At 36.0% G+C, this 17,059-nt stretch overlaps 1 long non-coding RNA gene and 1 pseudogene across 1 annotated transcript; both read right to left on the bottom strand.

Annotated features, from left to right (window-relative positions):
- Positions 1-2,290: 2,290 nt before the first annotated feature.
- On the bottom strand, positions 2,291-9,434 carry LOC110871371 (annotated as a pseudogene).
- Positions 9,435-15,752: 6,318 nt separating this feature from the next.
- Positions 15,753-16,828, bottom strand: LOC110871372. The gene is made up of 4 exons (XR_002553682.2): positions 16,748-16,828; positions 16,568-16,652; positions 16,367-16,445; positions 15,753-15,837 (listed from the first exon to the last, which is right to left on the bottom strand). It is a non-coding gene; the product is annotated as an uncharacterized LOC110871372 (long non-coding RNA).
- Between the last annotated feature and the right edge of the window lie 231 nt (positions 16,829-17,059).

The raw sequence follows: 17,059 nt of genomic DNA, 5'->3' as shown, positions 1-17,059 counted from the left end.
TTCAAACGCCGAATTTCAAGTCCCAACCTCTCCTATTTATAGCTGAAAAATGTCCTCCCTCGCGTGTCACGACCGGGAAACCTGGTCCTGGCGCGTGGCGCGAGAGGTCACTTTTAATATGAGGTAGCCACGCGTCTCAGTAGCTTGGGTGAGTCGACGGTTCGTTAAAATTCAATTTCTATCGAAAACAGTTTGGATAATACTAACTAGGAAATGCCCCCCCTGAGTTTTAGGGGCCCTGATCCTGATTCCGATTGTTCTGAAAATTTTAGGGGTCATGCAGTATCACTTGGGTGTTTTAATTAGGTTTTCCTATTGAATAAAATAATACAATAAATAATAGTTTTGACGAGGGTTGTTACATGTATATTATATTATAATCTTGTTATATTAAGTAGTTGTTTGAATAGTTATTTAGGAAGATATGTTTGATCAGATATATTATGGTGTATGATAATGTACCAGGAGTGTTCTAGAAACGTAATTAACTGTAACTGAAGTTTTGTCTGTGAGTTATCTCGGTTTTGTCCGACTTTAAGGGGTGTGCCCGGTTCAATTATTAGTATTGACTGAAACCGTAACCAAAGTTATCGGCTAATCAGTTCGGTTTATTCGGTTAATTTATCGGTTTTTGGTTCGGTTAATTTCGATTAATAACCAAACCAAACAAGTGCTAATTTTTTTACTTAGAAATAAATGTAATGGATGTATATATACATGAAATAGTTGTATAAATAAATAAAATGGATTGATAAATACATGAAATGGAGATATAAAAGCTAGACATATATGCAAATAATATAAATGGGTTGGTTTGATTAATTTTAATTAACCGAAGGTACAAATAAATAACCGATAATCGATTTTCGGCTAATTCGGTTTCGTTGGTTTTCGGTTCGGATCCATTTAATGGTTCAGTTATTGCTCACCCCTTGCTCTGGCTCTAAAGGGTTCTACATTTTGAATTGTAACTAGTAAGATTATCCTCGCTACGCCGCAGGTTTTGGTCGATTTATATTTTGGTTCAGTATAGCAGCGAAAGAAGTATGTTCAAAAGAAAATCTATACATGTTTTACATCCACCAAAAACCATAAAAATAAATTTAAGTTTGACAGAGGTATAGACAGATTAATTATAAAGGGAAATGTAAACACTATCTTTTAATATAACTTTAATGAAAATTTACGTTTAAACGTAAACCAACTTGAATTTATACAGAAATATGCTTAAAAATAAGCACGTATGAAAATATTGTTTTTTTTTTGTTGATGAATGGTACGACGCATTTTTGCGGTGCCAAAACATAAAGTGACTCGAATTTATACGTTCTTCATACAAACACGTTAAAAATTACAACTCTAATCTCTCTAAAGCATGTGCAAATAAAAAGTCTTGTAACAGAATTCAACGGACAACTGATCAACCCCGAGTCATCCTACGACCCCATGGGTGCAATTTAGCATTGTACAGTACAATGTCGTTATGCGCACACAAACAAACGGGTTCGTTCCATATATGATTACAACAAAAAGAAAAATTGTTGTTGTTGATTTGGGTCGACCAGGTAATGTTGGTGATACGGTTGGGCTTCAAAAGCAAGGCCCACCGGATGGGATTTTGGATTTGGATCAATCGCTGGGCTCAAAGAAGGCTATTGGGCTTCAAAATGAAACTGATTCAACTTTGGACCGGCTTGGTACTTCAGGCCCATTGCGGAATAGTCCAGGTATGGCGTCTTTAAAATCTGATGTCCAATATCCTCTTCTAAAAGGTGTTGGGCCGGGTATTAAAGGCCCAGTCAAGGGAAGCGGTTTTTTTGATGTTTCAAAAAATGTTTTTGGGCCTGGACCGAGTCCTAATGTAAACACAAAAAATAGCTTTGGTACATTACAGGATGAAGAAGATTGTTTTGACACGGATCTTGGGTTGTGGGAACATGAGATAGAAATGGTTAAAAAGTTTGTGGAAACTAGTACCCGCCCGAAGATTGAAGAATATAGTTCATGGTCTGAAAACATGAGAAAATATTATGATGGTTTGACAAAAATAAATGGGGATGAAGCTGAGGTGGAGTCGGAAACCGATGAAATGGTGCGCTTTATGAAGTTAGGCTCCAAATTTTAGCTTCTTTGTTAGTTTGGTATTTTTGAGATGTATTTTTTCTTTTTTTGCACTTTGTTTTTTGGCTAGTCGCCTTTAAACAAAGTTGCTTTGTTTGTAATTTTGTTTTGAAATATTAATAAAGTTTAGCCGGGGATTCCCCATTTCCAAAAAAAAAAAAAAGAAAAATTAAAGCAACTTGACACCTGCTTCCCTTAAGGAATCAATGACTGCTTTGACCTTACCATGATATGTTGGTTCAGTTCTGTTTATGCATGAAGGAAAACAATATAAGTCATACCTGTCACAGCAGATAGTGCAGAGGAGAATCCTGTGAGGGAGTTCGACATGCCTGTCATCTTGATCTGGTTCCTCCTTAGGGTGCTAACTGATGATGGTGCTAAGAAAACCGAAAAGGGTATCGGTTATGGAGAGGAGGTTTCGTGATGATGTTATGGCTAATGGGGTGTGTGAATTGTGAAACTGAGTAACCCTTAAACCTCCACATAACTCTCCTTATATAAGCACCCAGGAGGAAACCTAATTAGTTACTAAGGGTAATATGGTCCATCAACAATTACCAACTAATTAAATAATAGGTTCTAATATATTTTGATCTCTATAATGTAAATGATTAAGATGGCTATAGATTAAATATTAAACATAATATATTTAATCTTACATTCTCCCACTTAGCCGAGTAATCATTTACTATGAGTATTAGATAAGCCTGATCAGGAGTTAACACTCATTTTAGCCTTAAACAAGTACTATAGCAGAAAAATACAGCCGTTGAATCATTATGCGACTCAGGACCCCCATTAATCATACTATAGCCTTAATTTAAAACCTAATCGTCATGATCAAAATACGCGTAAGCCCTTTGTTTGATTTGTAACTTTTATTTGTCTATATGCCATTATACCAGTTGAACATATTCTAACAGACATACAAAATCAAACTTGAGGAAATTTCATTAATCATAAAACATAAGCTAGTACAATATGCTCAAATAAGGTCTTTACTAAATCCCATATTCCGAACATGTTCTTCATAAACCTTAGGAGGGAGACCTTTAGTCATCGGATCCGCAAGCATATCCTTAGTACTAATATACTCGATACAAAGATTATTTTCCTCAACACGTTCACGTACAAATAGATATTTCGTATCGAGATATAAACCAGCTCCAGTCGAACTGTTACTGTTCGAGAAACTAACGGCAGCTGAATTATCACAGTAAAGCTTCAATGGTCTAGAAATGGAATTAACGATTTTGAGCCCAGTGACCAGGTTTCTAAGCAACATTCCATGACAGGTTGCGTTATAAACAGCAATGTACTCTGCCATCATTGTGGAAGTTGTGGTCAACTGTTGTTTATGACTCTTCCAAGAGATAGGGCCGCCTGCTAACATAAAGATATAGCCCGAAGTGGATTTCTTGTCATCTTTGCATTTGGCAAAGTCAGAATCAGAATAGCCCACCACTTCCAAATGATCACTTCTTCTATAAGTCAGTTTATATTCTTTCGTCCCTTGCAGATATCGAAGTACCTTCTTAGCTGCTTTCCAGTGATCTAAGCCAGGGTTAGTCTGATAACGGCCTAGCATTCCAGCAATATAAGCGATATCTGGACGAGTACAGACTTGAGCATACATCAAGCTCCCGACTACTGATGCGTAAGGTATCTGGCTCATTTGCTCCTTCTCAACCTCTGTTGTCGGACACTGAAACGAACCGAAAACATCTCCCTTAACTACTGGAGCGACGGAGGGTTTGCACTGTTGCATGTTATACCGTGTAAGGACACGATCTATGTAGGCCCTTTGGGACAATCCTAAGATCCCTTTGTTTCTATCTCGGTGAATTTCGATGCCAATGACGTAAGATGCATCTCCGAGATCCTTCATGTCGAAGTTATGCGAGAGTAAACGCTTCGACTCATGCAGCATGTCTAAACTATTACTTGCCAATAGAATGTCGTCTACGTAAAGGACAAGTATAGTAAAGTCGCTCCCACTCATCTTGAGGTAGGTGCATTGATCCACTTGATTCTTCATAAAACCTTGCTTCTTCATGACTTCATCAAACTTGAGGTACCACTGACGTGATGCTTGTTTTAACCCGTAAATGGATTTCTTCAGCTTACAGACTAGATGCTCCTGACCTTCAGGCTCAAAGCCTTCAGGTTGCTTCATGTAAACATCTTCGTCCAAATCTCCGTTAAGGAAAGCGGTTTTAACGTCCATCTGATGCAGCTCTAAATCGAAATGAGCTACTAGGGCCATGACGATCCTTAATGAATCTTTACGAGAGACAGGTGAAAACGTCTCTTGATAATCAATTCCCTCTTTCTGAGTGTAGCCCTTTGCAACCAATCTCGCTTTGTAGCGTTCAACGTTACCATTCGGATCCAGTTTTGTTTTGAACACCCATTTGCATCCTACGGGTTTGACTCCGTTGGGTAATTCTACCAAATCCCAAACGTCATTTTTCTTCATGGAATCAAGCTCATCAATCATTGCTTTATTCCATTCAGAAGACTGATCACTGCTAATGGCTTCATTGTAAGAGATAGGATCATTGAGCTTTCCGGGATCCATTTCAGTCAGGTAGGTAACATAATCATCCCAGTTAGGAGGCCTTCTTTGCCTGGATGACCTCCTGAGTAGATTATCGGGTTCAGCGTTTGTCTTGGTTTTGAGCGTTTGATGTGCCTTCGTCATGAGGTATAATGGGTTCTGATTGTAGAGGTGAATTTGGAGTTGGTGCAGTAACTCCAGGTGTAATAATTGCATTGGGTACAAGAGGAGTAATCGGAGTAATGGTAAGTGACGAGTCTCTCCCCCCCGCGTCTTGTACTTCTTGCAATTCTTCGTAAGGGTTGGTACTGCTCCCACTGACCTTGAAATCCTCCAGGAACGCGGCACGCTTGGTTTCAACAATACGGGTGACATGGGAAGGACAATAGAAACGATAACCCTTAGAGTTCTCAGGGTACCCGATAAAGAAACAGGTAACTGTCTTAGGGTCAAGTTTCCTTAGGAAAGGATTGTAAAGTTTTGCTTCAGCAATGCAGCCCCATACTTTCATATATTTAAGACTCGGTTTCCTTCCTGTCCAAAGTTCATAAGGAGTTTTAGGGACAGACTTAGAAGGAACTCTATTGAGTATATGAACAGCTGCTTTTAACGCTTCAGTCCAGAGGAATAATGGTAAGTTAGTGTTGGCTAACATACTGCGCACCATGTTCATAAGGGTACGGTTTCTTCTTTCAGCGACACCGTTCTGCTGAGGTGTACCAGGCATGGTGTATTGGTTCACAATCCCCTGGCCCTTACAAAACTCATAAAATGGACCAGGAGCTTGACCCACATCAGTATGTCTTCCATAATACTCACCGCCTCTATCTGATCTCACAACTTTAATCTGACGATCTAATTGCTTTTCAACTTCAGCCTTATAATCTTTAAAAGTTGTTAGAGATTCAGATTTCTCCTTAATAAGATACAAGTACATGTAACGAGAATAATCATCAATAAAAGTGATAAATGAAGTATGTCCTGTTATGCCAGCGATTTGGTAGGGACCACTAATGTCAGTGTGAATGAGTTCTAATAAATTAGAACTCCTAGTGGCACCTTTCTTATTCGCTAATGTCATTTTACCTTTAAGACATTTGACACATGTTCCAAAGTCAGAGAAATCGAGAGGAGGTAAGACTTCATCCTTTACGAGACGATTTAATCGCTCTTTTGAAATGTGGCCTAAACACTGATGCCACAACATGGATGAAGTCTCTAAGTCTCGTTTCTCTTCCATCTTTGTGAGTGATTCATTAATGTTATATGACAACAAAGATTTGGAAAAGCCATCATCTAGTTCTAATCTATAGAGACCTCCATCCAGAACACCAGTACCATAAAGAACAGAATCATAATGGATAGAGAGTTGGTGATGACCATGGGAAACAATAAAACCGTCCATGTCTAACTTTGGTCCTGATACAAGGTTCCGAGTTACCTCAGGAACATATAAGGTATCATAAAGTTTAATACATAAACCAGTTTTCATAACTAATTGTAATGTTCCAATGGCCTTCACTTCTAATTCTCGATCATCCCCAACCTTAAGCGTTCTTTGGTTTCTTTCCAGCTTCCGGATTGAAAGGAATCCCTGAGTAGAATTGGTAACATGAACCATAGAACCAGAATCAAACCACCAAGAATTAGCAGGAACACTTAAATTATAGGACTCAAGTATCATAAAATAATCGTTACCTTTCTTAGCCAGCCACTCCTTGAAGTCAGGGCATTCCTTCTGCATGTGTCCTGTCTTTTTACAGAACTTGCAGCGGATACTGCCTAAGGAGTTCTTAGAGCTGGAAGGTGCACTTGTATTAGGGTTAGGATTAGACTTATGGACTTTAGAAGCATCCTTCCTCTGATAATTGTGCTTCCTTTTCTTAGGATTGGAGGTAGTGAAATTGGCAACATCAGTAGTGCGATCCATCCTCATGCACTCTTCCTCCTGTACGCACATGGCGACCAGCTCACTCATCGTCCATTTTTCCTTCTGAGTGTTGTAGTTGATCTTAAATGCTTCAAAAGAAGAAGGAAGCGAAGTAATGATGAAATGAACAAGGAAACCATCACTGATTTCCATTTCCAGCCCCTTCAGCTTATTGGCCATGTCATTCATCATCATGATGTGCTCGCGAATGCCGCTCCTCCCATCATACTTAGTTGTCACCAGCTTGAGAATAAGGGTACTAGCGTGTGCTTTAGACGTCCCTTTGAACTGAGCCTCCACATGTTCTAAGTAGGTTTTAGCATCTTCAGAATCAGGAATAGCTCCCCTGATTGCATTGCTTATGGATTGCTTCATAAACATGAGAGACATGCGGTTACACCTAGTCCACTTTTCATGAGTTAACTGCTCAGCAGCAGTACTTTGAGTGGTAAGGTCCGCTGGCTTTTTCTCTCTTAGAGCATAATCGAAATCAAGCAATCCGAGAGTAAGCATGAGAGCATCCTTCCATGCAGCAAAGTTATCACCAGTCAAAGGTGGAATCCCGCAGTTGGGTGCTGATAGTGGAAATAAGATGAGCAAGTTATGATACTAAGGAAGAAAAACTAATGTGATCTATGGGCACGTTAAACTAAGGCAGACAAAATAATGACCATTTTACATAATGAAGCTGTGATAATGTCTATTACTAACATCAAAATAATAGACTTAACTAAAAATTTCTACTTAAACGAAAACAAAACAGCTTTGGCCAGAAGTGTAATCATTCAAGCATATGTGCAAAGTGGTTGTAACAAATCAGCTTTGGCCAGAAATTGAAACAATCACTTTAGTTATGCACTTGCTAAGTATGCCATCTATAAAAGAATTAATCAGCTTTGGCCAGATATTAAAACATTCATGCTTATGATGCACACTTAGCATAGCTTTCGTAATACCTGAATGATAAGTAGATGTATCAAGTCAGCTTTGGCCAGAAATGATATATCAAAAGCTCATTCAAGTTAAGCTATTTCTGGTTTTGTAAAACATTACATTATCTGATTCTGATTAATTAACTAAGTAAATTACAAAACCATTTATTTAATAGCAAACTACCCGTTAGCGCGGATCGAACTACGGTCTTAGGATTGCTTGGCCAGAAATGATATATCAAAAGCTCATTCAAATTAACTAAGTAAAAAATTTTTCTTTAGTTCACATTTAAACAGCTTAAAATAATGAGATTTCGAGTCGCAACTACGGTCTCGACTAATGACGTTATGGTTGCGAGTCGCAACTACGGTCTCGACTAATGACGTTTTGGTTGCGAGTCGCAACTACGGTCTCGACTAATCACGTTATGGTTGCGAGTCGCAACCTCATGGTCTCGAGTGATGACGTAATGGTTGCGAGTAGCAACCTCATGGTTGCGAGTGATGACGTTATGGTTGCGAGTAGCAACCTCATGGTTGCGAGTGATGACGTTATGGTTGCGAGTAGCAACCTCATGGTTGCGAGTGATGACGTTATGGTTGCGAGTAGCAACCTCACTAACAGCTGTTAATTGTGATATCATAACCGAAAATTCGAAATCTAAGGGATTAAGAGATATTCTTTCCTGTTTTAAGCTGATCTAATTTTGTCAACAGATTTCGAAATTGCAATCTCTTTATCTTTTAACAGTTTTCTAAAAAACTTTAGAGGACAAAATAGATCAAAGCCAGGAAAAAACACTTAATAATCCGAATCATATTCCAAATCATAACAGAATACTTCGAATTTTCTCAAGAACATGATGAACCCTAAAACATAAAACATAAATTCTGGAACCCGAAACCTGAATTTTAATAGTTTTTTCTAAACAGATTTCGGCTAAACATAAACAAGTTAATTCCGAATGAACATATCATTAATCTTTTTCCGAAAATCATGATTTCGAGTCGATCTTCATGACTCGAAACCGGCTGTGACGGTTTTGAAAAATTATAAAGAAAATAATCCGTTTTCCAAGTTTCAATCCCAGAATTATGGATACGAAAACAGAACTGACTAATCAACATATGCTCTGATACCACATGTTGGTTCAGTTCTGTTTATGCATGAAGGAAAACAATATAAGTCATACCTGTCATAGCAGATAGTGCAGAGGAGAATCCTGTGAGGGAGTTCAACATGCCTGTCATCTTGATCGGGTTCCTCCTTAGGGTGCTAACTGATGATGGTGCTAAGAAAACCGAAAAGGGTATCGGTTATGGAGAGGAGGTTTCGTGATGATGTTATGGCTAATGGGGTGTGTGAATTGTGAAACTGAGTAACCCTTAAACCTCCACATAACTCTCCTTATATAAGCACCCAGGAGGAAACCTAATTAGTTACTAAGGGTAATATGGTCCATCAACAATTACCAACTAATTAAATAATAGGTTCTAATATATTTTGATCTCTATAATGTAAATGATTAAGATGGCTATAGATTAAATATTAAACATAATATATTTAATCTTACATGATATCTTTGGTTTTTTTTTTTTTTTTTTTTTTGTAGACGACTGAAACGGCTGGGATGTCGTTAACGAGCAACCTCTCACCTAATATCATTCCGATCTTAGCAGCAGCGGAAACATCTCATGTACTTTGTTGTGTTTGAGTCCAGGCTTCACGCAGAACCTTCTCCTGTGAACTTGCGGCAGCTGCAACAGTTGCAGTTGGCGCATGAATCACCTGTGCACTTACAAACTTGTTTGAAAAATGCATCTTCAAGAGATATGGTTTTAGAAAGTTTGTGATTCTTTGAGCCTTTACGGGTGAAGGAATCACCATATCTGTTTATAAAAAGAAAATGTGTTCAAAAAACGCATACAACAATAGAAATTCAGTAACAATCTAATTTTGTGAATAAAACACAAGTGTCTCAAGTATTTCTTGTATCATCGTAATCCAAATATCAGGCAAAGGAGTTGGTTAGACTTGGTTAGAGGTATTAACTGAAATCCTACGTCATTTGGGCAATTAGCCAAAAAAAATAATAATAATAATAATAAGCATTGCATGATTCACTACAAATGATGCTAGCATCCGAGCTATTAGAAACACTAAAGAAGCCAGCTTTGAAATATGGAAGTCCAAAGAAAGAAAGAGCGAATTGTGAACCAAGTGAAGAACTTAAATGATGACAACCGTTGGGCGTTAGTTGAAGATCATTAGTGCACAATTCAAAGGAACTAAAGCATTCTTAAGAGGTTAAGGAATGTTTTTCAATTTTCATGTTTTGAGGTGATCTAAGGATGAACTTTTAAAAGGGTAATCACCTTCGTCAAGTGTGTATCGAATGTGGAATTAAAAAGCGGCGTATGTGAGGCGTTCATTATTAAACTATACTAAAAATAATCATTCTAGATAGCAATTCTTATATCGTTAATACTTAAAACATAAAAACACTCTTATAACAACACACTTAAACATACAAACTCAGTTTTAATTTATAAAATCAAGTATAAAACAAATTAACAGTGATTCAAAAACAGAAAATATGTTATTCAAAGTTCAAACACAGTAGCAACAGGTATAAAGCATATAAAATCAACATATTTGTGTTGGCTTATGTAACGAGGTATAAAACCACAAACAGAAAATAGGTAAATAACAAACAATATATAAAATCATAATCTTACAAACAATATATAAAATCATAATACCTAATCCTAAAATCAATATATCAAACAAACATATAGACATTAGGTGGTTAAAACAATATATAAATATAATTTCAAATACAAACAGACCGCATCACCTGCACCATACATAGTTGTTAATGGTGAATAGCGACAAATAACGATAAGGTACCTATATGCTACATAGCGAATAGTGATAAATAGCGGGCGGCTATTTTTAAATAGCGATACATTAGAAAAGAAAAATTAAAATTTTATATGTGTATTAAATCAAAATACCCTGGTATATATGCTACTTTACATGTATATTTAACAAAAGCCTAAAATTCAGCTATTTTATAGCTATATTTAATTGCTATTTATATTAAGAAAACAAAAAAAGGAGTTAAATGCCATTTTAGTCCCTGTGGTTTTTGGCCATTTTTCCAGTTTAGTCCAAAGGTTTCGTTTTTTGCCTGTGGGTCCAAAAAGGTTTCACCGTTGCCATTTTAGTCCACTCGGTTAACTTCATTCATTTTTTCTGTTAACGAAAGGGCAATTTGGTCATTTTATATGTAATTTTGTTAACTAGAAGGGCAATTCGGTCATGTGAAATGACCAAATTGCCCTTCTCGTTAAAAGAATTAATGGATGAAGTTAACCCAATGGACTAAAATGGCAAAGGTGAAACCTTTTTGGACCCACAGGTGAAAAATAAAACCTTTGGACTAAACTGGCAAAATGGCTCAAACCATAGAAACTAAAATGGCATTTAACTCAAAAAATAAAGTGTCGCTAATCTCGCTATCCATCGCTACAACCCTAATAGCGACACTATACTTATACGCTACGTAGCGCGCTATAGCGATCGCTATTGACAATGCGCTTTGAGAAATCACTGCACATCAACTGCAGCAATGCGTTTTCATCACCGCATCGTGCACGCATTACGCATTATGCGCACCTGATGCGGCATTTTTAAACCATGGTACTAAACACTGGATGCATCATTGTTCTCACTATCTTATACATGCTACTCTTTACGCAAATTCATGTTTTCATAAAACAAACCTAAAATTATTTGTTGCAATTTTTCACCGTCGCATTTGATGAATCAGTTGGACCAAGACATAACTTAATTCACAAGTTCCGAATAAAAGAAGTACAAGATATCTCGCTAGAAGAGGCTTGGTTGTATCATTGGTCTCATCATTTTACGCATACTACTCTACCTGTACAACAATTGATGTTAGTACAAAGAGTCAAATACATCAAAATCTAAACTTATTCATGATTTTTCACCTAGGCATTTTGTCGAACGGTTGACCAAAAGTTAACTTGGTTCACCACAAGTTCCTTATGAAAAAAAGTACAAGATATATCTTTACAGCGTAAGGATTATAGGTGGCAAAGTGGGCAAGTTAGGTAGGTTTGGATCATGGGTCAAGATGGGTTTAGTTTAGGATGAGTTTGGGTCAGGATGAGTATATTAAAAAAAGGTCAGGATAAGTTTGAGTTAGGATGGGTTTGGGTTAGGACGAGATGATAAAAAATTAATCAAAAAATATATAAAAAAAGAAAAAAATTATAATATGTAAAAACGAAAAATAAAAATATTAAAAACTAAAAAATAAGAAGATATAAAAGTAAAAAAAATAAATAAAAACAAAAAGAAAAAAAAAATATAAATAAAAACAAAAAGTTAAAAATAACAATAACAATTAGTCCAATGCCTTTTATGTTGTACAAAAATCTTTTTGGACACTAGAAAATTAGTATATCCTTTTAGGGGTGTAGAACATATTTTAGACACTAGAAAATTATTCAAACTATCTTAAGTGTCAAATAAAATTTGCTTGTAAATGCAGTTAAAATTAGGGATAGGCAATTGGTACTGGGTACCGGAACCGATACTCATTTTCCCCGTTTTTCGGTACTGATACCGATACTGTACCAGTATATTCGGTACCGGTACCCATTTTCCCCGTTATTCGGTACCCGTACCAGTTCGGTACCGAACCGGTACCATGCTCATCCCTAGTTTAAATTATGCTATCAAGTATTCTATTATCTAATTCCCAGCTGAGAGAAAATGTTGTAGCCTTGCTTAAAGAACTAACAAGAAGGTACGTTATGCATAACTGTTAATTACCATTGATCCACCTATAAATTCAAGCTATTTGGTAACTTACTGGTAATAAGAGATAGAAACCAACAGATTTATCGTACTTATATTCATGTTGGTTTTTCTAACCATGCTCAGCTAACAAAGATTAAAGCGTGATGCATAGATATATCATCCTCCTACTATCAAAGATAACGATATTAAACATCTCCATTTGAGTTATAAGTGTAAAAAAAAAAAAAAACAAAAAACTTGTTATTCTAGTTTGACCGTTGAAGAATTGTTACACGTGTGGATATCCAGACCAGAGATCCTAGATCACTTAGGTCAACCAAATTAGTTATTTCTTACATAAATTGGTTGTGCTTGTTTGTTTGTTATTAAACTGCTCTGCATCATTTTCTATTTTTCTTAATATGAAGACGCATCACAGTTGCTTACGGTCATAACCATAATGATCAAACCACATAAATAAATCTCTATGTATGAGTGATTGTTCTTATTCTTCTTCATCTTCTTCAGTATACAAAACATATATATCGTATATATATATAGGGAGAAGATCATGCGAGAACCACCTCTTATTGTGAGAACCGCGAGAACCAATGTGAACACACCAAAAATGCCTAAAAATAGCTAAAAATCACACAAAAAATTTTTTTTTGAATTTTTTAATATTTTTTATAAAAAAATCGCTACTTTTCGAAAAAATAAAAAAAAAATTTAATTTTTTTTTTTTTTTTGCTTCTAAAAGTAGCGATTTTAACATGAAAAATATTTAAAAATTCAAAAAAAAATTTGTAGATTTTTTAGATTTTTTTAGGTTTTTTGGGGGTTTAGTTTTTAGCATTTTAGCTTTGGGGGGGGGTTTAGGTTTTTGAGGGGGGGTGGGGGTGGGGTTAGGTTTTTTTTAGGTTTTTTTTAGCATTTAGCTTTGGGGGGTGGGGGGGGGTTTAGGTTTTTTTTTTTTTGGGGGGGGGGGGGGGTGGGGGTTAGGTTTTTTTAGCTATTTTAGGTTGTGTTCACATTGGTTCTCAAGGTTCTCACAATAAGGGTGGTTCTCGCATGAGCCCCTCCCTATATATATATATATATATATAGAAAAAGTGTAACATACAAATGGGCTTATCGTACGATACGATGGTACGCTGAAGCCAATTCGCACCCTATAAAAAAGCGCGTGTTCTGGAGTCGAACAAATCGCATGTGGGGGTTTTTGGTTGAAATCGCATGGGAGGTCTCCAAAATCGCATGGAGTGTGTTTTTGTATGAAATCGCATGGAAAAATCATGAAATTGCTATAATTGATTTCACGACAAATTAACCCTAAAATCCTGACAAACTAACCCTAAAATCAGTGATTTTGCGACAAAATAACCCTAAAATTGATGTTTACCTCAAATTACGCAGCACAATAAATCTTCAGAATAGACAGATGAGATGATTTGAATTCGAATCGTTTCAAACCTGTTTGTTAAGTTATGAGTCTTGATAATCGAATTGAATCTGCGTTTGAATTCGATTTGGAAACCCGTTTGTTTTTTAGGGTAACCCACCGGGTAATTTTATTTGGCCATTCATCCACCCATTTCAACCCACTTAAGTATTAATGTTAACCCAAAGTAGCCCATCACTTTTTTTTAAAGTCCAAATTAGCCCAAATTCAAACTATTGGGTCAAAATTTCCGGGTCTACTGTCTATTCACAAAACTTCTTAATTGTATTATAGTTGATTAATTAATTAAATAGAGCATGTTGTTAAGTGGATTATGTCCAAAAATATTGGGAATTTGTAGCTGAATGTTGACTAGAAACTACAGGTGTGCAATCGCTCAGATCAAAGCAAGAACCCGATCAAACTTCTGGGCTAATGATATAAGTCTGATTCCTTGCGTAAACGGTGTCTTTTCAATAAAAAAAAGGATTTGGTTCTGGACATGAACCAGACCGAAATGGTAGTGGATGGACCAATCCAAAAACCATGTATTTTTCCATACCATGAACGTGAATTGGCTCGTTCTCTGTTCGATCTGGTTTTCAGTTTGCCAGTTTGAGCAGAAATTAGCACACCCGTATTTTGTATAACTCTTTCACTAGTTAATTTTGTAATTTGTGTGTCAAATTACGAGTCAAAATGTAAATTTCTAACAAAAGAAAAAGTTATTCAAATGATAACATGTACAAATAGCCACTTTTAATAGTAAACTTTACTTGTAATTATTAAATATTCTAATAATTGTACTCTGGGGATATAGTATGGTCGGAAGGTGTTGTTTAAGTAGATTAGTTTGCCGTTTGAAAATGTATATTTCTAACCTTAAAACACTTGTTTAAACTTTAAATGATGAATCATGACCTTTTTAGACTATGGGGTATGGTGGGGCTTGGGTTGGGGCATTTGTTGACATGTGTAATGGGAGCCCCCCCCCCCCACACCACCACTCAAACCCACGCCCATGGGGTATGGGGGGGCTTGGGTTGGGGGCATGAGTTTGGTTTGGCCATTGAGAGCCCGCCATGTCACCTTACTAGCTCGCCCCACGCCCGGCTTCAAACCCACGCCAATGGGGCCACGCCCCAACCCAAGCCCCCGGGGTGGTGGCTTGGACGTTTTCAGCCAACCCACGCCCCAACCCAAGCCCCATACCCCATAGCCTTAGCATTAGCAAACAGGCAGCCTAATTTTCATGTATGGTAAAAATACATCCACTAGTACAAAAATAACCCTTTTTAAAACGGTGATCTATACATTTTAAAACGGTTGGACCACCGTTTTAAATTCATATGTTTTAAAAGCTAATGGACCGTTTTAATTAAGACTCAACCGTTTTAAAAGGCTTGCACAAAAAATCACGTTCACAAGTGCTTGTGTAGATTATGAGTGTTTTAAAAAAAAAAATGCAACCGTTTTAAAAGTGGTGTTTTTAGATTATGAGTGTTTTAAAAAAACTAATACAACCGTTTTAAAAGGTGGAATCAACCGTTTTAAAAGGTGTTCATGAGTTTCTAAGTGTTTTAAAAATACAAATCAACGGTTTTAAAAGGTTCTTTTATGATTTATGAGTGTTTTAGAAAAATCAAAACAACATCGTTTTAGGTTGTTTTAAAAAGTGGTCATTTATGATTGTTTTAAAAAAGAAATATACCCTCTTAAAAATGTTTTTCATCATTCAATTACTGCTAACAATGAGGTTCATGAGGTTATATTATATATAGTAACTAATTATATAATACAATTAATAATTTAAAAGCATTACTAAGCCATTCAAACAAAAATAGATGCATAAATATAAAGGAAATCTGGTTCTTCAAAACATCACACAATTGTTCTAATTTGTCTTTACATAACCCATTAATCCAAGTTTCGGCAAAATAACATCTACTAGAAATCCTTAATAAGTTGACTTGAACCCTCTAGCACACATCCATATTGCTGTGAATTCAACCCCTGCAAAAACAATGACACATTAAAACTTTAAACTTATAACCTGAATGTAGTATTATGTAACCGGAGAAAGAACATGTCAACATCAATAGATCCAAGCTAATACATGGTTTCAAGTTAATTCTAGTTTTATCAACACCAAATCAGTTTATAAATACTCTTATTATTGTGAGTATTCACTATGTCATACAATTAACTAAATAAAACCTTAAACTCGAATCGCTAAACTAACATATTGGACGAAATGCGTTTCGAACTAGACCAAAATTCACGACTATCTGGTCTATAGGATTCCAAATGTACTTAGATACTCAAGGCAGCATGGGATTCACATAATAACTAGAAACCATAATCCTAACGGTCAAATTTAGCTCATTTAAGAATTTACAGCTATTTTACTTTATAATAACTAGAAACCACATTAGATGTGCATAGAACGCATCGGATAGCGAAACTACCAATATATCGACACCCCAAAATCTCTACGCAAGAGACTACATGCTAACAATATCAAATCAAAGTTAAAACTAACCTGATTCTTAGAAGCCAATAGCAAATTGTTTCTTTAAAAATCCCGGTGAATCGTCAGGTAGAATTTGCTCTCTTCTTTACTGCATAATATAATATAAATATATAAGTGGCACTATCACCAGCCAAGGTCACAAGCATACCATATCTATGCTCTAGATTACATATTCATACAAAATAACATGAAAAGAAGATAAAAGCTTACCATGTAATTGCACAAACGTCTTTAATATGTTTTCTACAAATTTGTCAATTTCACACCGAGTAAGGGGCCTAGAATTGTACATCATCTTGAACAAATAAATAAATAAATAAAAGTTAGATTACAATTCAATATGCATTATAGTTCAACATATAAAAGATATAAATATACAAATATACTTACAAGATGTTCTCTGCAAGTCATCAAAAAATCATACATAGCGTACATCACATAATACCCACATTCCCAGGTTCCGCTTTGTTGATGACACTAAATATATTGAATTAACAAGTAACTAGTTAAAAAATATAAATAAACAAAACTTAAAGAAAATGAATAAAAACTTACATTTTCCATTTTCCATGTTATTTTCGTTTTCGTAGCTTTTTCAAATAACTCAGTGATCTTGTAACACGGTGCATCTTTTTCCTCATTGCTTGAATCGATAATATGTCCATAGTAGTTTTTATCTACGGGGTTGTGATGAATCATAAT

The sequence above is a fragment of the Helianthus annuus genome, chromosome 1, assembly GCF_002127325.2.
Source record: "Helianthus annuus cultivar XRQ/B chromosome 1, HanXRQr2.0-SUNRISE, whole genome shotgun sequence".
Classification (NCBI taxonomy): Eukaryota; Viridiplantae; Streptophyta; class Magnoliopsida; order Asterales; family Asteraceae; genus Helianthus; species Helianthus annuus.
This window is presented reverse-complemented; position numbering and strand designations above follow the sequence as displayed.